Genomic DNA, 26884 nt, shown 5'->3' on the forward strand with positions numbered 1-26884 from the left:
GAGTTTCGCGTATTGGGTAGTTTAGACGGATATGCAACGGGGGCTGTTTTTAAACTTATCCACTTTGGAAGGCGTTTTCAATTTTTTCCGTTTTTCAGCCTCGGAAACGCCGTCCTCGTGTAAACGAAAGGCACTTCCGATAAAATATTTAGTCGTTTTTACCCGACAGCCTCCTCGTGTAAACGGGCCCTTAGTCACACCGGAGTCAGAGTGCGGATTGCCCACTTACCCATTCTTAAAAGACTGTTCACATGGTAACGACATGATAATCACTTTCACTCTTTTGGTTTTGATTGGTTTCTCTTTCGCGATGGGAACGCCCACCATAAACAGGATAAAATCTGTCAGACAAGTAAAACTTGTTGCAAGATGGCACATGGATTTTATGTGCTTTGGATGATTCAGGACAGCGATTCAATTCATGATTAAGGACAACGACAATGATGATGAGCGGTGCCCTTTTTTTTGGTTAAACTTTGACTCGATCCAGCTGAAGGTCACCTTGAGTAAGTGTAAATTTTTCTTCCACACTTCACACACTTGTGAAATTTCCTCTCTGCATTTAACCCATCTGAAGCAGTGAACACATGCACGCACACACACATACCCAGAGCAGTGGGCAGCCATGCTAACAGCGCCCGGGGAGCAGTCGGGAGTTCGGTGCCTCGCTCAAGGGCACCTCAGCCCAAGGCCATGCCATATTAACCTAACCGCATGTCTTTAGACTGTGAGGGAAACCGTTAGTCCGGCTAACGCGACTTCAAAGCTCTGCGAGCATTTGGTCTGGCAAAGATATTAAGCCCAACCGTTTCCCAAAGTGCGTGGTTGACCCGCCTCCCTGAAATGCCTCAGTTTGCTACTGGTCGAAGCCAGAAAAGGCTGTGACGAAGCTTAAACCAATCACATCACTCTTTCCTCTGACGTATGTGACGCGACGGGGCTAACTGGTGGATTAAACTCTTACCGAAGCCGGTCGGGAGCAAGGCGAAAACGTCCTTCCTTTCAATAAATACCTCCAGGGCTGCTCTTTGCTCCGTTTTCAATGAGAACTTGCTCCATGTTCGTAATGTTTCTAGTGAATGAAGCGCTTCCGGCATAGATTCTGTAAACAATCTATGGCTTCCGGTCGCAGTTCTACTACGTCAGTGCCTTGAACACGCCTCTACCCAGGGCCGTTGGAGATGCTCAAAGTTGATTGGCTCCCGATTTTTCGGGAGCTTGGAAGAGCTGTAGATAGCTTGCCTTGCCAGACTAAGCTCGCAACAGGCCCTCGTGTTGCGTCACACTTAGGATGGGCGGGCCCAGGCTAGGAAGCCGGAGCACCCGGAGGAAACCCACGCGGACACGGGGAGAACATGCAAACTCCACACAGAAAGGCCCTCGCCGGCCGCTGGGTTTGAACCCAGAACCTTCTTGCTGTGAGGCGACCGTGCCGCCCAATGATGAGCAGATCAGTTGATATGCATGCACTGTAGTGCATTCACAGGAGCAGTTTTTCCAGAGTTGTCGGAGTGCAAGCACTTACGGATGTATGTGCAGAGGAGAGCAGGGTGCAAACTGTAGGCCAAGCCAAATCGTGAGACAGGAAGCATGGTCAGAAAACAAGCAAGGGTCGGTCGATCAGCAAACGGAGTAGTGGAGGCAAGACAGATAATGTTAATGAAGAAAATAAGTGGAGGTCAGAATAACAAGAGGCAGACAATGAAAGGCTGGGTATGAACTGGAGAAACACAACGATACTTCACACTAAAGCTGAGTGAGTGAAGAGCTTAAATAGTGTGATTTGACAATTAGTGGGATGAGTGGCAGCTGTCATCAATAAGCCGGTGACAGGGGCACTGTGTTTCTTGGGAGTTGTAGTTCAAAGAGTCCATGTTTGTAGTTTGGTTATTTCTGTTGTTCTCACTGGGTTTATTGATGAGAGTTAAAAGTATTTTCCTCAAAAATAGTTAATTTTGCTCTATTTTGAGTTTAGAGAGTAAAATTTGGAGTTGGACTGGGAGCAGAATTACAGAGTAATTGTCTAACAGAGTAACAAACTTGGTTGTGGCTCTGAACTGAGTAAAATAGTACGAGAGTTAATTTCAAGACACTGAATAGAGTCAAATACCAGATAAATTAAGCTGTTGTAAAAACCAGTTTTAGAACTGTGTTGGAATGTGTGAAAAACCATGACCTTACCCATTGGGACTTGATCTGACGGGATTAAGAGTTGGCAGTGGGAGGGGTTTTCACTCTTCTCATTGAATGGAATGGAAATTTTTACCCTTCTCATTGAATACCCCTCCCACTGCCATCCCTTTATCCCAAAACAATAGGACATAAATTTTCTGATGGCCAATTAATTGTCCAAATCAGTGGAGCAGTTTTAAGTTTTTGTGCTTGATACATTCCTAAGACTGAACATGATCACCTCAAGCAGTCAAAATGGTTCGTCACAATGGGTAAAGTCAGGGTTTTTTTCCACACATTCCAACACAGTTCTAAAACTGCTTTTTACATCTTCATTGTTTTTTTTTTTTTTTAAAGTACAATCATGACATACATACTACATTGATATTATTGTAGCTGAACTTGTGCTGAATACAAAAAAGTCATATGACATTGAAAATACTGCTTAGATTTGTTGAAATTGATAACAAAATCAGAGCATACCAAAATCATCAGAGTGCCAGAAAATACCCTCAGACAGTTAACAACAAATGTTTTATTTCTCTTTAATTAATTAAAGCATGATACAACATGAATTTTTATCCATTTATAATTACATTTAACGTTAAGAAATGCCAAGATGAGTTGGTTCCTGTTACCCTTTCCAATTATAAAGAGCTGTTCTCTCATCCAGCCGAGTTAATAAGACAAAATAAAAGTAGCTTTTCTTGCTAATAGCTTTTATAAAGCTCTGAGACCCTGGAGACTCCTCCCATAAATATGAAATAAATCTGGCCTTGCAGAAAAATTCATCTTCTTAACAGTTCTTTGTTAATTAACAACACAATTTTAATCTGTTTATTTGACGCGTCCGCTATACAAGTCCCTTTTTGGAGGAGTTGTTGCTATAGAAACGATAACATACTGTGTTAGTACTAATTCATTAATATACACCTATGATTTGAATTACTGGCACAACAGTCTGAGAAAATTAATCAACAGCACCTGACCAATCAGAATTGAAATTCATATAGAATACGGGTTTAAGGCAGCTGGGCCATAGAAGGTTCACGCTGCATGCTGCACGCTACACGTTCACGTGAAGAACCGGACCCTGGGCCATTAAACTTCATGCTTGGATGTTCACGTGTTGCGTCTGTTCTACTTTGACCGAGTAGCCAACAATATGGACTCTTCGGATGACGACGATTGCCTCATTCTGCTTTTACTGAGACAGAGGAAGAGAAAAAGGAACAGAATTTGGAGCCGAGAACACTTCCTTCTGAGAGAAACCCGTGGTGAATTTCACCGAACATTCTATAATCTGCTTGACAATCCCGATGAAGAACTATTTTTCAATTATACCATTCAATTATATTTTTTCTGAAGTTTTCCCCTGAAAGCATAGAGTTATCTCCTTAGACCCGTTCTGATTGGCTGGCGCGGCGGTGACCGCATGCATTGACTGGAATTTCCATCTTCACGCCTAGAAAAAAGTGTTCATGTTCATTTCTCGCTTCACGCGTGAAGTGTGCAGCGTGCAACGTGAACGCCGTTCTATGGCCCAGAGCAAGTCATGCTACGTTTGTCCACTTTTCTTTACACGCGTGTAGCATGCAGCGTGAACCTTCTATGGCCCAGCTGCCTAATAGTAGTATATTGATTTTTTTTTTTTTTTAAAGCAAACAGAACTGCCTTCATTTCCAAAGAATCACAATATTTTTCACGTTAAGGGCTTCTGGCGTGAATAAATTTTCTGATCAAAGCTTTGCATAAAATTCAGTTTTGGTGAACTTTTGACAAATGGATTTATATATTTGACCTGTTAGATAACAGCTTTGAAGAGACGGACCTTTCAAATGCAACACAAAGGATCCAAAATTGAAAGAGTGCGAATTTTTTTTGTGTGTTTAATCAGTCAGAGTTCCTGACCTGACTGTGAATTAAAAATCGAAAAAACAGCCAGCACTGATGCAACATTTTACCAAGCCGAGACACGTTGTGCAGACCGTGTAACTATCTTTTACTTCTGTGTCTTCATGGTTTATGGTTGGTGAGTTGCTTCAAAGCCCTTGTTTCTGATATTTTCCTTATTCTTACCACGTAATCACCACCAACAAGCTGTGATTTCAGTTTCAGAGCAGTTAATCTTAACAGCATTAACATTTGTGATGCTGTTTTTAAGCCGTGTCCTAATGGTTAGAGAAGCAGCTTTGGGACACAAAAGGTTGCTGGTTTGATTCCCTGGACCAGCAGGAATGTCTGAAGTGCCCTTGAGCAAGGCACCTCACCCCCAACTGCTCTCCAGGCTGCTCTTGGTATGTTGTACGTCAGTCTGGATAAGAGCGTCTGCTAAATGCCTGTAATGCAATGTAATGACGCCTTTCTTATCAAATCCAGTGAAATTGCTCTTGCTTGTTTAAAAAATCCTGTGAAGCTTGTGTAAGACCAGATTGGACCCGATCAATCACTTTGGGCCGGAACCAGATTCAGTGTGCAAGTCCAAGAGTTTTATGCAAATGACCTGCATGTAATGCACACCTTTAAAGCTTGTAACGAACTCGATGCGAGTTGTCAACAAATCCTATAACTTGGTTCATGAAACGCGCTTACAAAATATTTTCAATGTGAATATTTATTGTGGAATAGGGAAAAAAAGGGAGCGATCTCACCTCTTCAGATGTTGGTTTAAGTCCGACAGTACATTTCTCAAAAAGGGCGTAGAAGAACAAAGTAATCCATCAACGTGTAGCATTCAATTTATTCCAGACCATTAAAGAATTCTGGAGGATATCAGAATGTTGGCGCACCGGCTTCCATCTACCCCCATTCATTCCTCTTTCCGCCTCTCCATTCAAAAAATGAGCACGTGATTTTAAAGGGACTATATCCATAGGATAGGAAGTGAGAAGGTATGTGCGAGTGACAGGGAAGAACCTTGTAACGTTCCCTACATGTGGGTGGAGCACAGAGGACGGCAGGACAGAGATCAGGGGTAAATAAGAGCTTTATTGTTGCACTTTTCAGCCTGACAACTTTCAAGGATAGAGACACACACACACACACACTCTGTAGTGTTCTCGTCTGGGAAAAAGCTCCCCTCCGCTCTCACTCTCCCTCCTTAAATAGGGCGCGGTCACTGGGAAGACACACACAAACACAGGTTAATTGTCGTCAGGTGTAGTGATTCTGCCACTTACCTTCCCTGACTCCGCCCTCCTGTCACAGACCGGCGCTTGACCACGCCCCCGCTGCCACATACCCCCACCGCCCGACTCAGGCCGGGCAGCCGTCCGGCCTGCAGCCGACCCCCCCCCCCGACGGGAGAGGAAGTCCGCCACGACCATCTGCGCCCCCGGCCTGTGGACCACCTTGAAATTGAAGGGTTGGAGTGCCAGATACCAACGGGTGATCCGCGCGTTGGCATCTTTCATGCGGTGGAGCCACTGGAGGGGCGCGTGGTCTGAACAGAGGGTGAAAGGGCGCCCCAGCAGGTAGTAACGGAGAGCGAGGACCGCCCACTTGATTGCCAGACACTCCTTTTCAATTGTGCTGTAGCGCCCCTCACGCACTGACAGCTTCCTGCTAATGTACAGGACGGGGCGGTCCTCCCCCTCCACCTCCTGGGACAAAACAGCCCCCTGTCCGACGTGTCGGTCTGCAATACAAAGGGGAGAGAAAAGTCAGGGGAGTGTAAAAGTGGCCCCCCACACAGTGCAGCCTTCACTTCAGAAAAAGCCCGCTGGCATTGCTCCGTCCACTGGACTGGATCTGGTGCCCCCTTTTTAGTCAGATCAATCAGCGGGCTGGTGACGTCTGAATAATCAGGTATAAACCTACGGTAATAGCCAGCCAGCCCCAGGAACTGTCTCACCCCCTTTTTGGTCTTGGGCCTCGGGCAGGCCGCAATCGCTGCGGTCTTATTAATTTGGGGATGCACCTGCCCGTTGCCCAAGTGGAAGCCCAGATACCGTACTTCCACCCGCCCAATCGCACACTTCTTTGGGTTGGCTGTGAGCCCCGCTCGTCTCAGCGACCTAAAGATGGCCCTCAGATGTTCGAGGTGCCTCTGCCAGTCATTACTATAGATGATAATATCATCCAGATATGCAAGTGGCGTGCGGGCGGAGGACCCTGTCCATCAGCCGCTGAAACGTAGCGGGCGCCCCAAACAGCCCAAACGAAAGGGTGACAAACTGGTGTAAACCAAACGGTGTGGAAAAGGCCGTTTTCTCTCGGGATAGTGGAGTCAAGGGGCTCTGCCACTATCCCTTCGTCAAATCCAGCGTCGAATAAAAGCGAGCAGTGCCAAGTCGATCGAGCAACTCATCAATACGAGGCATCGGGTACGCATCGAATTTAGACACCGCGTTGACTTTTCTATAGTCCACACAGAACCGGACCGACCCGTCGGCCTTGGGTACCAAGACCACCGGGCTGCTCCAGTTGCTGTGGGACTCCTCGACGATGCCCATTTCGAGCATGTTCTCAAGTTCTTCCCGAACCACCTTTTTTTTGTGTTCGGGTAGCCTGTAAGGGCGGTTACGCACTACCACCCCCAGGGGCGTCTCTATGTGGTGCTCTATGAGGTTGGTGCGACCGGGCAGGGGTGAGAACACATCCGAAAACTCGGCTTGCAACTGGGCGACCTCCGTGAGCTGGGTCGGGGAGAGGTGGTCTCCACAGGGGACCGGAGAGGTGCGTGATGCCAATGCCCTCTTTTGAACCTCCGGTCCCAGCTCCGCCTTCTCCGGGACCACTGACACCAACGCCATGGGGACCTCCTCAGTCCAGAGTTTAAGCAGGTTGAGGTGGTAAATTTGTAGTGCCCCACCCCTGTCCGTTCGCCTAACCTCGTAGTCGACGTCCCCGACTCGCCGTGTGACTTCAAAGGGCCCTTGCCACTTGGCGATCAATTTGGAGCTCGACGTGGGCAGCAGTACGAGTACTTTATCTCCCGGTGTGAACTCCCTAAGGCGCGTACCCTTGTTGTACAGGCGGGCTTGCCGTTCCTGGGCCTGCCGCAAATTCTCCTGGGTTAGGTGGGTGAGCGTGTGGAGTTTTGCGCGCAGGTCCATAATGTATTGAATTTCATTCTTGCTTTGTGAAGGTCCCTCCTCTCAATTTTCCCGCAGCACGTCTAGGATGCTGCACGGCTTACGCCCATATAATAATTCAAATGAGGAGAACCCGGTGGAGGCTTGGGGAACCTCTTGCACTGAGAACAACAAGGGCTCGAGCCACTTATCCCAATTACGTGTGTCCTCACTTACGAATTTTTTAATGATATTTTTGAGGGTGCGGTTGAACCGTTCTACTAAACCGTCCGTTTGTGGGTGATACACAATGGTGCGGATCGGCTTAATCCCCAATAACCCAGACAGTTCGCGTAGTGTTTGTGACATGAATGTAGTGCCCTGATCAGTCAGAATCTCTTTCGGGATTCCGACTCAGGAGATGACGCGGAAGAGTGCCTCCGCAATACTGCATGCTGAGATATTGCGCAGAGGCACTGCTTCCGGGTATCGCGTTGCATAGTCCACCAGAACTAATATAAAGCGGTACCCTCGTGCTGACCGATCTAATGGCCCGACGAGATCCATCCCAATTCTCTCAAACGGGGTCTTGATCAAAGGAAGAGGGCGCAAAGGCGCTTTTGGAATGGCCGCTGGATTTACTAACTGGCATTCGCGGCATGCCGTACACCACCTACGAACATCGCCGCGAATCCCCGGCCAATAGAATCGGGCCATTATTCGGGCTAGTGTCTTATCCTGCCCTAAGTGTCCAGCCATGGGATTAAAGTGAGCCGCCTGGAATACCAGTTCCCGGCGGCTCTTTGGAATCAACAGCTGCGTGACTCGCTCTTTAGTTTGAGTGTCCTGCGTCACTCAGTATAATCTGTCCTTCATAATCGCGAAGTAGGGGAAGGATGGGGTGGCGTTCGGCTGGAGCGTTTGACCATCGATTACTCTCACTTGGTCAAACGCATGCCGCAGAGTCTTGTCTCGCGATTGTTCTAATGGGAAATCCGCGAGGGATTCCCCAATAGAGAGAGGAGGAGCCGGCGGCTCCTCACTCTGACGCGGAGATGACGTAGACGGCTCTGTGACAGCTGCTCCCGCCAAAGCGACACCGGGACCTCCCCCTGTCAAATGGCAGGACCCACTCTTTACTAGGCGTGTCATTCAACCCCGAAATCCCGGCCAATCAGTCCCCAAAATTAAAGAGTGGGTAAGGCGAGGATTAACCGCCGCCTTCACTATAAATTTTTCCCCTCTGAAAAAAATGTGGACTGACACCAAAGGGTAGCTATGAACATCCCCGTGCACACACAACACCTTCACCCCCTGTGCTCACCCCAATGCCTCGTTTTGCACCAGGCTTTGGCGGATTGAGGTCTGATTACAACCAGAATCCACCAACGCCTGATATGTAGCCCCTTGGATACTCACCGGTATGCGATACGCTCCGGCCCGATCGAGGGCGGCCTCTGGCGCGTCGGGGATCTGAACCACCGCGCCCACTTCCATTGCCGTGCACTGTTGTTGAAGGTGGCCCGGCTCCCCGCAGCGCCAGCAAACCGGCCCGGGCTTTCCCTCTGCACCGGTGTTCTGGGGCTCACTCACCTGAGGGGGGGAGAGACAGACACAGAAGGGAGAAACGGGAGGGCACCGCGGGTGCGGCGGGCCGGCTGGGGTGTAGCCGGCCCCCGTCTCCGCGGTCGGGGAATGAGGCAAGGACGGGACACAGAAGAAGGGAGAGAGAGAGAGAGAGAGAAGAGGAGAGAAGGGTCGACGTCGTCTGCTGTCCTGCCGCCGGAACAGCCGCCAAATGATCCTCCGCCAGCTCGACTGCCTGATCCAGCGACGCCGGGTGGTGGCACTGGACCCACTCTGCGGTTCCTGCTGGTAAGCGGTCGATGAATTGTTCCAGCACCACCTGGTCGATGATCCCCTCGGCGTCGCGGTCGTTGGCCCTCAACCACCTCCAGCAGGCGTCCCGGAGCTGCTGGCCGAACGTGAACAGCCGGCCGACTTCCTCCAATCGCAGAGCGCGGAAGCGCTGGCGCTGTTGCTCTGGCGTGCGCCCCACGCGCTGGAGGACGGCCCGGCGGAGGTCCGCGTAGGCCAGCCGGCGGTCGGCGGGGAGCTGTAGCGCGGCCAGCTGTGCCTCTCCCGTTAGGAGGGGGAGGAGGCGTGCCGCGCGCTGCTCCATCGGCCACCCCGAGGCTTCTGCGACCTGTTCAAATAACGTGATGAACGCCTCGGGGTCGTCCTGCGGGCCTATCTTGGTGACAGTGAGGGGAGCCGGGCCCGCGGCCGGAGCGCTGGTGGACCCCGCCGACGCGAGGAGGTGCCGGAACGCCTCGCGGTCTTCCTGCTGAGCCAGCACCAGGGCTTCGAAGCGCCACTCTTGTTCCTTACGGAGTGTGACGAGCGCCTGGTGCTGGCTTTGCTGGGCCGTGGCGAGGGCGTGGACCAGGTCGGCGAACGGGGAGGATTCCATGGGGCTGCTTGGCTGGTGCTCCACCGTCCCGGGTTCCGGCACCACTGTAACGTTCCCTACGTGTGGGTGGAGCACAGAGGACAGCAGGACAGAGATCAGGGGTAAATAAGAGCTTTATTGTCGCACTTTTCAGCCTGACAACTTTCAAGGATAGAGACACACACTCTGTAGTGTTCTCGTCTGGGAAAAAGCTCCCCTCCGCTCTCACTCTCCCTCCTTAAATAGGGCGCGGTCACTGGGAAGACACACACAAACACAGGTTAATTGTCATCAGGTGTAGTGATTCTGCCACTTACCTTCCCTGACTCCGCCCTCCTGTCACAGACCGGCGCTTGACCACACCCCCGCTGCCACAAACCTTATAGACTTCCTAGGCACATGCTCGCCCTGAATTTCTCTTAAAGTGAAGGCAGAAGAACGTTCAGCGCCTGGCCAGGCTTTCTATGTATTAATTTACATAGATGTTTTAATATGAAATATAAATAAGTGTCTTAGACAATAGGTATCTTCACACATGCAAACTCCTCACCTTTCGGCGAAATTCGCCGTTTTGGTCCCAAAATAGGTCACTTGTGTGAATCGTGTAGATCCGAAGAGTTTTTTTTTTTTTTTGGGGGGGGGGGGGGGTAGGCAGGCTACAACGCTATTGTTGCCAAACATTTCACTTACAAGGTTACAGCCAATCAAGATAAACAGTTACTAACACGCTTCTTTTCCATTGGAGTTCTGATCAGCTGGTGCACAACCCACTGCTGGTTGCCAGTCCTCGCTTACGAATATTCCACAGATTCAGACCGCAAAGCCACCTTTTTATAGAGAGATCTGGCAACCTCATCTCGCGACTGAATCTGAATACCAATGGAACAGTTTCCAGCGCGCTCGGGGGTGAATAACCATGGGCGGATCTACTGGGGTGGCATATGCCACTCTAAAAGAAAGCCTTGCCACCCCTGCTGCTACCCCAGTTGGCAGCGACGAATTCAAAGAAAAATTACGGCCAATTTGACATTTACGTGCGCGAATTTCCAATGTCCGACTGCGGCGAATGCAGCACGAGATAACGCCAGAGATTGGGTGTTTTGGAAAATTGAGAGGCGCGAAGCGAGGGAGGCAGGAGTCGCGAGGAAAGGAGACGCGGGAGGAAAGGGGTAAAAGCTGATTAACTATCTATCAAAAAATGAAATTATAATGAATGAACAGTGCTAGTATAGTTGCGATGCTGATTTTGAGAGGATAAAAATCAGGTTGGAGAACGTTATTTAGCTAACTATACATGTAAGGCAAAAAAAAAAAGTGTGTTTCCGGTAACCCGACCGATCGAGAATTTCCGCGTCGAAATTGCCGACCGTAAAGTTTTTATTACAAATTTCCCTCGATATTTTAGTGTAAGTGGCGTTAGTTTGTCATAATTTTTTTGTTTCAACGCATTCAAGTTGTGAAAGAAACGATAAAAAGTAAAATGTTTTGCCACTTCTATCAGCCCTCCTGGCTGTAATGCAAATTGCTTCCTCTTCAGTATACAAGTGCACTTCCATGGCAGGGAAAAACACTACATTTTGCCGCCTATGTAGTCCCCTATTTATACAAATAGGAGTCATTCAGGATTCAGCCATGTTTTTGCTCCGTGTTTTTGCTCGACCCAAGTTCTGCAGTAGGCGAGGCGAGGCCGGCTGCTTTTAATGGAAGTAGCCTAGCCTAGGACGTTAAACCATATTTTCACGTTATTTCTTGATAAGGTGTTTTCACATTATCACATGAAAATATCATGAAATTACGTGTTATGTTATTACATGATAAATATATTGTAAAAACGTGATAACTCTGTTAACAATATCTTTTCACGTAATTACTTGAGTCTAAGCCAATTTTTTTTGAGTGTGGCAGCAATACGTTTCCGCAGATCATAACTCGAACTCTTGCGATATTTTTTTTATTCGTTTAAAGATTTAAAACACTTATTTTATTATGATGTGTGGTATAAAGGATTCTGTGCCAAAATACTATTTTGTAAGATGTTTACTTGTGTTAATTTTTTCGAACAAAATAAAACAAATTAAGAAAAAAAATTTCCTACCTACCGACCTTATTTTAGTATTTCATGTTACCTGAAACACACTTTTTTTTTTTTTTTGGCCTAATGTTAGCTAGGTCTGACATTAGTTTTGTGTAAAGTCGGCCACAAAAGTTAATATTGATTCACCGTCTGTCAAGGAAAACATTGCTATTGGCTGAAGCTTATGATTCAAATATTGAGGATCTTAAACATGAGTTACATCAGACGAGGAGAGTACTAGACAGAAAAAAGGGGGAACAGGAGAGTCCTACCACTCTCATGGAGTTCACTCAGTTTTTGGACCCATACCAAGATGATGTTGTTATTGTTTTTTGAGTTGTTCAGGTTGTGTAAAATAGCGGTTGTCTTGCCTGTGAGCATCCTGTGAACGAAGTTTTTCATCTCTCAGGCTCATAAAGACTTATTTACGGTCGACTATGACAGAAAAGAGACTATCAAGTTTGGCTGTACTCAGCATTGAATCAAAGCGCACAAAAGCATTAGATCTTGATAAATTTGTGAAGCGTTTTGCTGAGCAACATGGAAATCGCCGCATTCAGCTGTTGTAGGCATGACAAGTTCATGTTATGCTCACTGGTGAGCCTTTACAAAGCGTGAGGAAAAAAAACTATAAAATGTGACACTGGTGTAAATGGTTTAAATCATGCTGAACTTGAAGCAGTGTTGTTATTGTTGTTTTTTAGTGTCTGTTCTTTTGCATATACAGTATAAAACTGTCCAGAAACGGTATAGACCTCATCTGAGAATGTGTGTTCTTCATGAACAATAAAGGCATGAGATTAAGTTTATCTGTATGAGTTTGTAAATGGCAGTCTGTGCCCTTTTGTAGTGTGTACATACTATTTGTCGTCAAACTGTGATTAAATTCAGTATATATACATGTCTGTAATACGTTGCCACCCCTCAAAAATTCCTGCCCCCCTCTTGCCACCCCATAAATATTTTTCTAGATCCGCCCCTGATTTCACATAGGTGATGTCTTTAAGAAAATTGACAGACAGGGATTGGCCAGGTGTGTCCTCTGGGGTAGGTCTGTTTAAGGTATTAGGCAGAGACCCGTCCACCCGTAAATTTGACGGGCGATTGCCGATTTCAACGGGCAAGTATACACACAGACGGATACTGAAACGGACGATAATGCCAAAAATTTTCGCACATGAATACTCCCACATGTCATCCGATAAATCCAGTTATGTTCCGCCCACACACGGACTGGCCATCGGGAGTAGCGGGAGTTTTCCCGGTGGGCTGGTGGTTCAGCGTGGGCCGGCGGAGAAAAAAAAAAAACAGTTGCGCGCTGGCCTTTAATATGATAAGCAATGTTAACAGTTTCTTTAACAAACTGTTAACATTGCTTATTACAGTTGCGCGCTGGCCTTTAATATGATAAGCAATGTTAACAGTTTGTTAAAGAAACTGTTAACATTGCTTATCATATTAAAGGCCAGCGCGCAACTGTTTTTTTTTTTTTTTTTCTCCGCTGGCCCACACTGAACCACCGGCCCACTGGGAAAACTCCCGCTACTCCCGATGGCCAGTCCGTGTGTGGTTCCGCCATCATTTACAAATCGTAAGAAACACAGTTTAATACGAAAAATACTGAAAACTTGAAATGAAAAATCAGAATATTTCATCGTTTCCGCCATTTTGGCCCGCACTGAATCTTGTAACATGCGGACTGAATAAATCGCGAATTCTGATTGGTCGAAAATTGCCAAACACCCTGCGTTGTAGTTTCCTCTTTCTTGGCGGGAGAACCGCATTTTTTTTTTTGCTGACTCACTCTTCTGGATCAAGATGAATCCCAACAAACGCCCCAAATTGAATGTGACAAAAACTGATTCGTTTTTCCACAAAAAGACAGAAAAGGTATGTGTGATACATTGATTAACAAGGGGGTTTCATTGGGGTATGGTAAAATAGAATACTGTTGGTTTTTTTTTTTTATTAAATACTGTAACTAGATCAAAAGATTATATACAATTCATTGTTGTTTATTTTCTTTTCACTTTTGTTACCAAATCAAACACCATACATACATCTGATACATTCAGGAGTGAAACTGAAAAAAATACAAAGTAAAAATATGCAATATTTCTGATCAAAAATTACACGCCATTTCACCCTGAAAATGTCCTAGAATGCAGGAAATGAAGTCTAAATTTCAAAAATTTTCTGGGGGGGCATGCCCCCAGACCCCCCTAGAGGGACTTCGCGCCTGCGGCGCTCGTCTTCGCACCTGCGGCGCTTATCAGGATTATATAAAATATTATTTTTGACTGGTAAATTTCTTTTTCTGCCTAATACCCTAGGTCTGTTAGATAGCACAGGCAGTAATATATACCTTTTTGTAAATAGCCCACTGTGTTGTACACAGGGGTGAAAATTAACTTCACAAAATATCAAACTTTACCGGCCACTGACAAATAAATGGTACAATTTACCGGCCACTCAACAGTAACTTATTAAGACATGTTTATGGAAAGTTATTTTGTACTGTATTAAATTCAAGATGTCACTGGTTGCAATTTTTTTTGTAACGTAGACTACGAAATGTACTTTTGCGCGCGTGCCGTGTCCCCGTGCATCCTTCTCACCTTTTTCACCCCTGACCAGTTTGCATGCCTGTATCTTACGCTACTGATTAATAATCAAAACTTGATGTGGCTGATGCTACAAGCTGCCTGATTCCCCCCGCCCCCCTTCCAGCAGTTTTTCAGTCGCACCTAGACCACCACATTTAAACGCAAACATTTGCTTTTAATCCTGAGAAAAAAAAATCAGGGATAGACAATAAGGACTGAAGAAGGAAATATTGAAAAATAGTTTTAAACTCGAAGGGCACTTGGCAGAGTGCATACCTCTGCCAAGTCACATATTCAGATTTGCATCAAAAGCTAATCAGTTGTTCCTTGGCCTGTGGCTCAGCTCTCCTCAAATTATAATCAAAATCCATTCACTACTTTTTGAGTTGCGTTGGGAACAGACAACCAAACAAAGGTGAAAACATCACTTCCTCCAGCAAAGTTGGCCGAGGTAAAAATGTGAGTATGGCAAGCATTAAAATAAACATATTTTGCCAATATATTCCAAATTATTGCAGTATAACACTTTAAAAGAGCTCTTCAGTAGCTTTGCAATGACACCAGCCTTGCCTGCATGTGTGATCCACAGTGCCTGAGAAAGAGGCCATGAAAACGGACATTTTAGCCCCGAGGTGGGCAAACTACGGCCCGCGGGCCACATCCGGCCCGTTGGCATTTTTAATCCGGCCTGCGGAAGACAATCATATAAACGCGATTGAGCAGATCTATAAACTATAAGCTTCAGTGTTATCACGTAGACAGGTGTTCTAGAGATCCGTCTTTCCAGTCAGTCATATTCATGCGAGATTACATTTGCAGAGTGGTGCAGCGCGTGCCATGGAAGTCATTCTGGCGCCCGTGCCACTGATGATCTCGAGAACACAGGATAAAACTTTACAATGAGTGTATTTTTAAGTTCGTTTCTTAGACAAGGATTTTAAGATCGTTACCTTGTTGATGGTTTCAGCGTGAATCTTCCGCCTTCCTCAGAACTGTCACCAGATGTCAGGTGGTGACGTGCCTTATCAGCTGATGTTACGTTACGGAGGCGTGAACGCCCTGTCCGATTTGACAGGTAGTTCACGCCTCCTGCTGTCAGGTCGCTCCCCCAGGACGGCGCTCCAGGTGTGCGACAGCGCGTACGCTCCCTCATCCCGGGTTATCGTCCTTTGTGCCCGCTTGCGTATCTCCACTGCCTCTAAAATCCAACGCTGGTATCTGTTTTCTTCAGCGCGAATGACTCTGGCCTCTTCCCAATTCATTATGTGATTTTGTCGTTTGCAGTGGTCTGAAATGGCTGATTTTAGGTTTTCTTGGTGTGCTTTTTCTTTTTCGGATCTTGTGTGTCTTTTTGTTGTTTCTTTCTCACATTAAAATCCTTGTCTAAGGGTGTATTCAGACCAGGATAGTTCGATAGTTCACTTGCTTTGGTCTGAACCAAATGTTTTTTTTATTTTTTCATTTTGGTGCGGTTCGCTTTCACACTGTACATTTTAGTAAGCGGACCAAAATCTGTCAACAAAGCCACTCGCCCTGAGGTCGTTCAGCTATTGGTCAGAGACGACACGCGTACAAAGCGTTAAGTTCAAAAGTAGTCACGGAGGCTTTCCGTGCTGTTATTCTTTTTAATGTCATCAAAGCTATATGTTTTTTCCAGTTTTTACTGTTTTCACAATTGTGCGATTACTATGCTGTTGTACAAGTAATTTATCAACGACGACGACAAAGGGCAAGGCGGCTACGGAGGATAGCGCTGATGAGCGCACATCATGTTGTGACAGTTCTGGCTCTTCACGCAATAGATGAATTTCTTTTTTGCGTCGCTAGTGCTGCCACTTTTTGAAAGAATGTCCCTGATTTTAATGTAGGTCTGACGGAGTTTCTTCACTTTTAGCCGACATTGTTCTGGGGAGCGCATGAACCCCTTCTCCTTCATTTTCTCACTGAATACAGCGCAAACGTTGGCATTTTTGTGTGTTCTCTCCAAAAGCTCAGATATGTGGACATCTGCCCATATATCCACAAGGGTGCGCGTTTCTTCCTCGGCCCACGTTTGCCCCCTACTCATTTTTTGTACTCTGTAGTCTAGCCTACCACTGGTCTGAATGACTGAACGACTGTTGTAAGGTTCCCTTGACAACCGAAACAGTGTTTGCACTTTGCGGTGGAGTGTCAAGACTCTGTTTCCCATAATGCTCGACAAACGACGGAAGCTCCCGAGGTACAAAAAAGCAAAACTGTCGGATTAGGTCCGGTCTGCTTTCACACCTCCAAAAGATCCGCACCAGGGTTCCTTTGGTCCGGACCGAGTCCGACCTTGCAGCTCGGTCTCGGTCCGCTTGTTTGGTCCGGACCAGAGTTCGGTGGTTTGTATTCAGACCAACCCAAAAGGTCCGGACCAAGGGAAATTTGGTTCGTTTGGTCCGGACCAAACAACGTAGGTGTGAATACGCCATAAGAAATGAACTTAAAAATATCTTAAACAGTCAGACATAATGAACTTCCACTACATATTTACAATGAGCGGTCCTAAAAAAAGAAAAGTGGACAGTGAGTGCAGGGTGTTCAATAAAGAATGGACAACTAAATATTTTTTTTGCTGAAGTCCGATCAAAGGCTGTATGCCTTATTTGCAAAGAAACCGTTGCAGTTTTAAAGGAATATAACATCAAACGGCACTTTTCCTCCAAGCATGCTAATTATGCTAACAGCCAGTCAGCGCAAGAACGGACGAATACAGCTCAGCGGTTGCTAGCTGGTTTGCAGGCTCAGCAAAACTCCTTCAACAAAACTAACACCAGACTTTGATGCGCTGGCAAAGAAGGGCGATCAACAACACTGCTCCCACTAAAAGTGAATGTGAGTATTAACACTTTCTCTTTTTAAAACTATGTTGGAGCTGTAATAAGATGGTAGTCACATGTTTACAGACATAATAATATAAAAAGTATAACTCTTAGTAATTTTGGTTGTCGTGGGTGGCTGCTGTAGTGCTAGTGTTTGTTTTTAAGTACCGTGTGCTTTTGGGTGGCTGCTCCGCCCCTCATTTATGTCCCTGTCTGCTATTATAGGTGTATTATGAGCAGCTGACCTTGCTTCTGCTTATATCTGTTCCTGGACTTTTGCCTGTGGAGGTTATTCTGATCTATGAGTGGCCTTTTGGAATATGAAAACCTGTTTGGAACCTGTGTTTTGATTTTTTGAGGACTGGTAATATTTCAGTGAGCGACTTTGAACCTGAAAACCAGTTTGGAGTTTTTTGCTTTCTTGAGCCGTTTTGTTTGATTTTGTGGGCTGGATGGATCCAGTGCCAAACCATTGAACTGCAAACATGTTGGCATGGTGTGGTATAACTCAGGTGTAAATCTACGAGTTCAGTGAAATGTACAAAAATGATATGTACTGATATGTAATTTAGTTCAATTTAATGATATGCAATTTAGTTGTATGTATAAAAATATACAAATACACTGGCATCCTACTCATCCTGGCAGCTCAGAGATGGGTCATTCCATGTCAATTCACACAAATGCCCAAAACCTCCCCAGTGACACCTCTTCAATTTGCCTTATTTTAATTTTCTTAGTGCCTTATGATGTCAAATGAAAGAATCCAAAATTTTAGCTTCCTAGCTCGAACGTTTTTTGAGTTATGGCCCTTCAAAGTTTGGGTGCCACGCCCACTTTTGGGGTCCGGGAATTGTACACTTAATTTGCAAGCATTTTTGGAGGCCCATATCTTTTGTTCTAAGGGGAATATAGACCTGTAAATTGCTATATCTATGTATTCTGGCCCTGTCTATCTGATTCTGCACTTAAAAATAGCACAAGTTTAATAACTTTAGAGAGATTAACCCCTTAAAAGTGGATTTTTTTTAATGACAATTTTTTTTTTTTGACATTTCAGGGGTCCATATCTTGGAAAGTTTTTGTGTTGATAGGGTTTAAACTGATTTATCATCATATTTGGGAACTCTACTGTGTACTTAGAGAGTTTCAGGGCACTCAGAGCTTTGGTGGGGGTACAGGAGGGCCCCAAATATGGCTTCAGGACAAAATTACCGTTTGGTACGTCCTACTTCAGGCCATTAGTTGGCCATGTGGGCACATGATGACTGGAATGAGCCTTTAACCCTATCAACAGACACCTTTTATCAAACTTTTAAGCCAATAAAAACTTTGATTATCCAACTCCTTCAATATAAAATAAGCATTTGTATATGGTACTATTTTTTCATATTTTCTGAAAAATCCTAAGTCCGGAAAGTAGGTCAACTGTTGTTTTGACTGCCTGTTCATGTTTAAGGTAGTAAAAGCACACCCATATAGTGATTTTAATCTATGGGAAGATTATTTATACCCAATACCCCATTAGTTATATTGACAATTACAAGGGATAAACCCTTTCCCGGCTGTTTCACGATGCCTTTTTTTTTTTTTTTTTTACATTTGACACCTTTCCCTGTATCCAACCAAACTCTGACCACTATACACTTAATAGTTAAATGCATCTTTCAAACAGGAAAGGGAAAGATGCAAACAAGGGGATGATCCCAAGAAAAACATCCTGGTTGCTTTACTACATTTGTTCTGACATCCGATCTGGAAGTTAAACCGAGACTCATCAGGGTTTCTTTTTATTTTTTTCAAGAAAAGGGGAAGGGGCCCCTAGCCACTCATGTGGGGAAAATTAGCATATCAATTAGTAAAAAGGGGAAATACTAATTGATATGCTAATGTTCCCCACATGAGTGGCTAGGGGCCCCTTCCCCTTTTCTTGAAAAAAAAAAAAAACCCTGATGAGTCTAGGTTTAACTTCCAGATCGGATGTCAGAACAAATGTAGTAAAGCAACCAGGATGTTTTTCTTGGGATCATCCCCTTGTTTGCATCTTTCCCTTTCCTGTTTGAAAGATGCATTTAACTATTAAGTGTATAGTGGTCAGAGTTTGGTTGGATACAGGGAAAGGTGTCAAATGTAAAAAAAACAGTATCGTGAAACAGCCGGGAAAGGGTTTATCCCTTGTAATTGTCAATATAACTAATGGGGTATTGGGTATAAATAATCTTCCCATAGATTAAAATCACTATATGGGTGTGCTTTTACTACCTTAAACATGAACAGGCAGTCAAAACAACAGCTGACCTACTTTCCGGACTTAGGATTTTTCAGAAAATATGAAAAAATAGTACCATATACAAATGCTTAGTTTATATTGAAGGAGTTGGATAATCAAAGTTTTTATTGGCTTAAAAGTTTGATAAAAGGTGTCTGTTGATAGGGTTAAAGGCTCATTCCAGTCATCATGTGCCCACATGGCCAATTAATGGCCTGAAGTAGGACGTACCAAACGGTAATTTTGTCCTGAAGCCATATTTGGGGCCCTCCTGTACCCCCACCAAAGCTCTGAGTGCCCTGAAACTCTCTAAGTACACAGTAGAGTTCCCAAATATGATGATAAATCAGTTTAAACCCTATCAACACACAAACTTTCCAAGATATGGACCCCTGAAATGTCAAAAAAAAAAAAATGTGTCATTAAAAAAAATCCACTTTTAAGGGGTTAATATCTCTAAAGTTAGTAAACTTGTGCTATTTTTAGGTGCAGAATCAGATAGACAGGGCCAGAATACATAGATATAGCAATTTACAGGTCTATATTCCCCTTAGAACAAAAGATATGGGCCTCCAAAAATGCTTGCAAATTAAGTGTGCAATTCTCGGACCCCAAAAGTGGGCGTGGCACCCAAACTTTGAAGGGCCAAAATTCAAAAACCGTTCCAGCTAGGAAGCTAAAATTTTGGATTCTTTCTTTTGACATCATAAGGCACTAATAAAATAAATATCAGGCAAATTGAAGAGGTGTCACTGGGGAGGGTGTGTGAATTGACATGGAATGACCCAGATGTAATTTAAGAATTAAGTGTGCTACTTTTCTTACTGTCACGTGTGTGTGTATTACTTTTCTGGATGGATCCAGTGCCAATCTATTGAACTGCAAGCATTTTTCTGCTCTGCCTTTGTTGACTGAGAACTAAAATAAATGTCATTCTGATCTGCATTTGGGTCTCTGTCAGTGAAGGCCTTACAATAACACTAAAGCTTTTCCGGTTTATGTTCGATACGTATGAATTTGGTGTTGGCCCGGCCCGCCTGCCAAATTTCAAAAGTCAATGTGGCCCCTGAGCCAAAAAGTTTGCCCACCCCTGTTTTAGCCCATTTGGAGCTCTGTTTCTACTTCAGAGCTCATTCTATTCCAGGCGAACGTTTTCCATTGTTTTATGATACAGAAATAAAAAAGGCATCTTTTCAGTTATTTCTTCATTTAGATTTTGTTCAAGTTTTCTGAGATTTGAATCAAATCATGAATGTGGTATAGTGACTTGTACATCAAAGAGTGGCGCTAGACTTAAAGTGCATATCCTGGACCAATTTCGTGTTTTTTATTTACTTATTTTTTTATATGAAAGTATGTCCCTTTACACACTCATCCAGAAGGGTAATTTTGCACAAGGCCATCTGCCTACAGCAGAAAAAAATAAAATAATAAAACGCATCTGGAAAAATCCCACAGGAGTCTGGAGCCAGATTCGTGACGTCATCTAAAAATTTCACCAAAAGCCAATACTTTGCAGACCAAAAAAAAAGTTTCTGGACCTCATGGCTTTAAATCCTAACATGTGTGGATCCATCAGCAGGCTGAGAGAGCTTGCATGGGTTCAGTGCACAGTCTGTGTAGACCAAGTTAAGCAGCTAGCGATTTTGCATTGAAATATGGAATTGTCGCCTTCAGCTTCTACAACCCCGATTCCAAAAAAGTTGGGACAAAGTACAAATTGTAAATAAAAACGGAATGCAATGATGTGGAAGTTTCAAAATTTCATATTTTATTCAGAATAGAACATAGATGACATATCAAATGTTTAAACTGAGAAAATGTATCATTTAAAGAGAAAAATTAGGTGATTTTAAATTTCATGACAACAACACATCTCAAAAACGTTGGGACAAGGCCATGTTTCCCACTGTGAGACATCCCCTTTTCTCTTTACAACAGTCTGTAAACGTCTGGGGACTGAGGAGACAAGTTGCTCAAGTTTAGGGATAGGAATGTTAACCCATTCTTGTCTAATGTAGGATTCTAGTTGCTCAACTGTCTTAGGTCTTTTTTGTCGTATCTTCCGTTTTATGATGCGCCAAATGTTTTCTATGGGTGAAAGATCTGGACTGCAGGCTGGCCAGTTCAGTACCCGGACCCTTCTTCTACGCAGCCATGATGCTGTAATTGATGCAGTATATGGTTTGGCATTGTCATGTTGGAAAATGCAAGGTCTTCCCTGAAAGAGGCGTCGTCTGGATGGGATGCCACACGCACTAATGCAACCCCATACCATCAGAGATGCAGGCTTCTGAACTGAGCGCCGATAACAACTTGGGTCGTCCTTCTCCTCTTTAGTCCGAATGACACGGCGTCCCTGATTTCCATAAAGAACTTCAAATTTTGATTCGTCTGACCACAGAACAGTTTTCCACTTTGCCACAGTCCATTTTAAATGAGCCTTGGCCCAGAGAAGACGTCTGCGCTTCTGGATCATGTTTAGATACGGCTTCTTCTTTGAACTATATAGTTTTAGCTGGCAACGGGGGATGGCACTGTGAATTGTGTTCACAGATAATGTTCTCTGGAAATATTCCTGAGCCCATTTTGTGATTTCCAATACAGAAGCATGCCTGTATGTGATGCAGTGCCGTCTAAGGGCCCGAAGATCACGGGCACCCAGTATGGTTTTCCGGCCTTGACCCTTATGCACAGAGATTCTTCCAGATTCTCTGAATCTTTTGATGATATTATGCACTGTAGATGATGATATGTTCAAACTCTTTGCAATTTTACACTGTCGAACTCCTTTCTGATATTGCGCCACTATTTGTTGGCGCAGAATTAGTGGGATTGGTGATCCTCTTCCCATCTTTACTTCTGAGAGCCGCTGCCACTCCAAGATGCTCTTTTTATACCCAGTCATGTTAATGACCTATTGCCAATTGACCTAATGAGTTGCAATTTGGTCCTCCAGCTGTTCCTTTTTTGTACCTTTAACTTTTCCAGCCTCTTATTGCCCCTGTCCCAACTTTTTTGAGATGTGTTGCTGTCATGAAATTTCAAATGAGCCAATATTTGGCATGAAATTTCCAAATGTCTCACTTTCGACATTTGATATGTTGTCTATGTTCTATTGTGAATACAATATCAGTTTTTGAGATTTGTAAATTATTGCATTCCATTTTTATTTACAATTTGTACTTTGTCCCAACTTTTTTGGAATCGGGGTTGTAAAACCATGGATTCATGTATCAATGCTCATCTATCTATTGCTACATAAATCGTATTTTTTCTAATTACTATTATGTATTTATATATTTCTTCATTTAGAAGAGTACTGGCTACTGTAGGAGAAAAATTTCATAAGCTACACACATGGAATCGGCTAAGCAGGGTTGTATATACATTTAATGTGTTTGACAGGTCCCAGGATCTCAAGCCCTGACACGCATATCCCTTGATACATGTGAAGTAAGTGTATTATCACCCAGCGCTTACTTTTGTGTGCGTCAATAAATAACATTTATCCGTGTACCCAGGGTGCGATTTGTCAAAAAACCAGAAGGGGGGGGATGTTTTTTTTTAATCATGAAACGTCACAAAATTAAGGTAACAATAGGCTAACAGCTCAGTAACATCCGATGATATCAAATGAATAACACTCTGGCAGCGGGGGCGTGGTCAAGCATCGGTCTGTGACAGGAGGGCGGAGTCAGGGAAGGTAAGTGGCAGAATCACTACACCTGTCGTTAATTAATGTGTTTGTGTGTCTTCCCAGTGACCGCGCCCTATTTAAGGAGAGAGAGCGAGAGCAGCGGGAGCTCTCTCCACAACTAGATGACTGGTGTGTGTGCGTGTGTGAGAGTGCAGATAGAAGCTGAAAAGCTGAATAAAAGCGAGTTGTGTGAAATCAGTTCTGTCCTGCCGTCCTTCTGTTACAGACCGATGCTTGACCACGCCCCTGCTGCCACAAACACTAAATGAAAACGAACACTAAACCAGAGATAGTAAATTCATCTTCCTATCTCTCTGACTAAATACACTAACACACAACAAAGTTCGCATTGCTTGTCGCGTTGCTGTGATGTTTCTCTCCCTCCGGATTTAATGGACAGTGACTCGAAAATCACTAAAATACATGAATACTAAATGAACAGTTTGCTCTGATGACGCAGTTCATGTGGCCTTTTCTGCTTTCCCGTCGGTGCGCTATCCGCCGCGTTTCACCCTTCTTTAATCCACATTTCTGCAAATTTCTCAGCAGGGAAGGAACGCACGTCTGGCCCATTGACAGCGAGGAAAAGAAGGCTGTTCAGTGTGGATACATTCATTCTGTTGCGCTCATCAATAAGGATGTAATTCATGGTGCTAAATCCACGTTCACACTCTGGATATAGTTATTATCTACAATGTATCTATTTGCTGGGGACGTTCGTGAACATCAAAGCTGCCACTTCGGGTCATTTTGAAAGTGAGTGCAATGTAGATCATAGAAAACTGTGTCACAACATGCCTGTCATGTCAACTTTTTTTTTGGTTTGTTTGTTTTATTGACGAGGTTGTCCCCAAGGATTTTTTTTTTCAGCAGAGATAAAAACCAGAGGGGGGGATGATCCCCACCATCCCCCCCAGCAAATCGCACCCAGCGTGTACCACACAAACACAGGAACACCTAATTTAGACTATAGTCTGTCTTATTTCTTACCCTGGCAACAGTCGACTTGTGAATCGCTGATTTTCTTGGTTTTTTTTCTTGGCTCTGCTTTGGTCCTCGGCTTCCGGGTCCCTTTCATGAAGCACTCTCATTGTCCGGTCTTTTGGAAAACGATGAGTACTAATCCCATCAAGATTGGTGTTGCTACACCCTCCTACGATACATCTGTTAAACATTTTAATAATTACGTGATGATGTTGAAGAAATTTGCAGAAAACCACCAGGTCGTTTTCTCATAAACAAACCAGCGCTGACGTAGGATTCAGAAGGAGGCGTCCCGCACGCGACGTCACGAAAATCAATGTTTCCCGGGAAATCCAAATGCCAAGTTTTTTCAGAGGCGGACCAATTCGCTTCAAATGGCTTGATTTCAACGGAATTTTTCTGGTATTGCGCAAGGTAAAAAAATTGCACAAAATGCAACAGATATTTGACTAAAGTTTAATATAAAATAGGAGAATTACACTGATCTTGTTCTGAATTTACCCGTGATATGCACTTTAACACTGCTGCGTAGTCAGTGCCTGTAATCATGCAAGCAAAATCAGCTGAAGTTCAGGGTCAGAATTGTGTGTATCTGAGACTGTGTAAATATCTGCATGCGTAATCTTGGGATTAAATCCCTGTGTGACAGGCCAGTTATTATTTATTTCCCAAATAAAATGCCACTGCTTTTTCCTTTGATTGGACGTTAGTGTATCCATTATAGTGCCAAGCAGGTAAGCCTATTTTCCAACTGGCACAAATCCATCTAATCTTCCTGACCACTCAGTTGCTCTTTTATTCACTCGCTCTCTCCGACTCATCTCATTTCATTCAGTCCTCACACTTCGGACCAGGCGTGAGTGATTTTGCACGTTTGTATTCATTCCTTTTCAGTGCAGTGGCAATTGACACAGGCTTGACCTGACTTTCCTTCTCTTATTGATTGCTTAGTGAAGAACCTTCCCAATTCCCCGTCTGCCTCCACTTCTTCTCTCTCTCTCTCTCTCTGTCTCTCTCTCTCAGGATTATATTTATCTCTTGTTTGTACCTCTGTTTAATGTTTGTGCCTGCAGTAGATGAGACTCACATGTCTTGTTTGGCCTGATTGTATTAGAGAATTATCAGGGTTTATCGGACAAATCATGAGACCTGAATGCCGTGCTCACACACACACCTATCAGCTGTGATGTTTGGCCACAGTAATGCAGTGTTTTATTGTTTTTTTTTGCAACTTTCTCTGTGATGCTGCATCTGCGTAACTTTTTTCCCCACATGTCCTTTACTTACGGTATTTGGAACAAAAATGTGCCTCAGTTCGAAGCAACTCCTGATCAGATCAAATCCTCACATTGTCAAGCTGCCACTTTTAACTGAAAAGCAAAGGACTTAAAACCCCAGCTTGAAAGGAGTGTTTTCAAGAACACCATTTTGTTGAACTATACACTTGCTGACCACTTTATTAAGAACGTTTGTACACTTGCTCATTCATCAAGTCAAAGTCCCTCACGGGCCATGGCCTGGTCTTCCCAGGCAGTCTCCCGTCCCAGAACGAACCAGTCTTTCGGGGCGTATTGGGTGGCACAGATTTCCATTTCTATAGCCCTCTGCGTCTTGCCTATTATATAGCTAGGGTTACAGTGGAGGGCTGATCCTCTGGTTAACCGTGCAAGTTTGAATCCCTGCTCACATCTGTATTGCAGCGTGCCTTGCCAGATGGCAGTTGGTACCATTTTTATGATGGTCTTTGGTCTCAACCAACTGCGAGTAGAACTCACGAGCTCCTGGTCGAGAAGCAGACACGCTAATCACTAGGCCAGCTCGCGGTTTGCTCATTCATGAAACGATCTCTTCAATCACGTAGCAGCTGTGCAGTGCACAAAATCATGCAGATACAGATCAAGAGCTTCGGTTAATGGTCACAACAAAAATCAGAATGGGGAGGACCTCAAATCTCATTAATCAGGGCGACAGTTGCAGACTGGCTGTTTTAAGTATTTCAGAAATCTCTTGGGATTTTTTCACACGTTACAGTCTCTAGAGTTTATACAGAATCATCATCATCAGTTTCCCTTTGTGGAGTTGGTCCTCCTTAAAGGAGATACGCAGAACCTTTATTTTTAAATACATTTCTGAGTGGATAGTATCTCCATCCTTGACTCTTGTATGCTGCATAAATAGGAATTTTAAAAAATATATTTTTGAGAGTTAAAATCGACTTCAAAGTTGGCATTCTCAAGCTGCCCTGCTGAGCCAGCCAGCCCTGAGTGCGTGACGTCACAGCAGGAACCAGTTTTAAGGCCGAGGCCTTTTACAGCTACAGGCCAAAGCCAGACTCGGCAGGCGAGAGTGGTTGCAATGGCCTCTTCGTTCGGATTTATTGGAGGTTCTTCGGATTCCTCAGATAGTAATACATCTGACTGTGATAGTCCTGAAATTGGAGTTTGTGTACATGCTACTGCTATACACGTAGAACCGTATCAGTTCAAACCATCGGAAAGTGAATCCGATAGTAACGCGTCGGCCACGGAGGCCCCACCTTACGAAATAAAGCCAGAGAACAAAGCCATCTAGATCAGGGGTCGGCAACCCTAGGCACGCGTGCCACAACTGGCACGCCAAGGAATTTCCAGTGGCACACTGACGATGATACGCAAACCTAATTATTCAACACATTAAAAATGTTCAAACGTCATCTTGAACTGTCATTGGCTGTTGCATGGCGAGCCTGCTCTTTTAGCATGACTACACAACAATATAGCGCCCCCT

At 44.5% G+C, this 26884-nt stretch overlaps 1 protein-coding gene across 6 annotated transcripts in view; it reads left to right on the plus strand.

Annotated features, from left to right (window-relative positions):
• Positions 1-26884, plus strand: part of gpat2 (glycerol-3-phosphate acyltransferase 2, mitochondrial) — a 446786-nt gene that overhangs the window by 248575 nt on the left and 171327 nt on the right. The window lies entirely within an intron of this gene.

This window comes from Neoarius graeffei, chromosome 10 (genome assembly GCF_027579695.1).
Source record: "Neoarius graeffei isolate fNeoGra1 chromosome 10, fNeoGra1.pri, whole genome shotgun sequence".
Taxonomy (NCBI): domain Eukaryota; kingdom Metazoa; phylum Chordata; class Actinopteri; order Siluriformes; family Ariidae; genus Neoarius; species Neoarius graeffei.